Genomic DNA, 2,050 nt, shown 5'->3' on the forward strand with positions numbered 1-2,050 from the left:
AAAAAAAAAAACACACAAAAACTGGTAATCCATTAGAATCACCTGCGGACCTTCTTTTATCCATTCCGCCCCTCTAAATCTAAAATGCCTAGTGCTAAAAAGTTGATCAAAAAAAAAAAAAAACAAATTCCCAAGTCATTCTAACATATGCTCCTTCTCCTTGATAACTAACTCGTAGATATTGACAGAAAGCAGCCTGCACAACTTTGCTTCTCATCCCTGTGTACTGCTTAGGGAACTTTCTGAAAACCTAGATTTTTTAAATATATAGATTCTTGGGCCCATCCCAGATCTCTTATGGTAGATTCCAAATATCTGGTTCCTCAAGTGATTCCAATGCACAGTCAAGGTTTGAAAACAGCTGCTTTGGACGGGTACAGTGTCTCACACCTGTAATCCCAGCACTTTGGGAGGCTGAGGAGGGCAGATCACCTGAGGTCAGCAGTTTGAGACCAGCCTGACCAACAAGGTGAAACCTTGTCTCTGCTAAAAGTACAAAAATTAGCCAGGCATGGTGGCTCATGTCTGTAATCCCAGCTACTTGGGAGGCCGAGGCAGAAGAATCACTTGAACCCAGGAGGCAGAGGTTGCAATGAGCCGAGATTGCGCCATTGCACTCCAGCCTGGGCAACAAGAGGGAAACTGTCACACAAGAAGAGAAGAGAAGAGAGGAGGGGAGAAGAGAAGAGGGGAGGGGAGGGGAGGGGATTCATAAGGCGTGAATGAAAAACAGCTATGGGGATGGAGAGAAGGGTTGAATTATGAGAATAAGACCGAAGATAAATACAAACAGGATTGAAGAATGGTTTAAAAAAACAAAGTATTGCCAAACACAAGCAGGTGCAGAAAAGGGGAGAGGTTTTAACAGCTTTTAGGAATGGGAGATAGATTGGAAGATGGAGACGAGTTTGGCTCATACTAAATTTAAAGTATCTGTGGGGCACGTTTGTGAGGATGTTACATAGAGAATTCAGGCAATTAACTCCGTCTCCAGCCTGGGATTTGTAAGAGTTAGTAGTAGTAGACACATTACATGGAGGATGGATAAAGACTAAAAAGTGTACTTTGAGATATGGAAATTAGAAACCTATTCGTGATATTTGTAGTCAACAAACAAGTTTGTTCCTAAGAAGTTCTTGAATCTTGGGACTTATTGTGTGTCCTTTGAACTATATAAGAAGATGAGAAGAAAACCCATTTCTCAGCACCAAATTTCTAGTGACTATTAACTCTTTCTCATTCTGGTTTGCCCACATACGAGCCTTTGCCAATGTTAATAAAATAACATTGATGCCTTTAACAACTGGCAGATTGCAAGTTGTGTGGCAGACTTGGCTTTTCAGTTGGCTGATGGGGTTTCTAGAACAAAAATAGGAAACACTGAGTGATAGATTTCACTGAAGGAGAAACTGGAAAGTTGTTATATACAAAATTGACGTGTATTCACGTGTGTTTGCCTGCCTAACTCTGTCTGTGTGTGCATGTAAATGATGGGAAGGATTATCTTGGCTCTTTGATGCTGTAAGAGCAATATTAGCACAGTTTGCAGAAACTCCTTCATCTTTATGTTGTGTTACACCAAGAGAAACTTGGCTATCTATTGGATTCTTGGGAATTCATAATAAGAAGGTTGCCTGATAAAAATGCGAGAATTTTAAATAATTAAGTATCTGTAGCTATTTTCAGGCTATCTACCAACAACATGTTTTTTGCATATAATCTGTAGGATGAGCTCATTTAATACAGCATTCTTCTGAGAAATTAAACATTTAATTTTGAAGACATACATACTCTGTCATACATACTCAATTTTGAAAACCTAAAAATATGTAAAGTATATGTTTAAATCTGCACAGTCCAATATGGTTATCGTTAGCCACAATGGGTATTGAGTACTGAAAATTGCCCAGTCCAAGTTAAGATGTGTTGAAAGTGAGAAATATGTACCAGATTTCAAATATGTAATTTTCTTTTTTTTCTTGGAGTCTCACTTTGTCACCCAGACTGGAGCGCAGTGGGACAATCTTGGCTCACTGCAACCTCTGCCTGC

The sequence above is a fragment of the Mandrillus leucophaeus genome, unplaced genomic scaffold (genome assembly GCF_000951045.1).
Source record: "Mandrillus leucophaeus isolate KB7577 unplaced genomic scaffold, Mleu.le_1.0 Scaffold392, whole genome shotgun sequence".
Classification (NCBI taxonomy): domain Eukaryota; kingdom Metazoa; phylum Chordata; class Mammalia; order Primates; family Cercopithecidae; genus Mandrillus; species Mandrillus leucophaeus.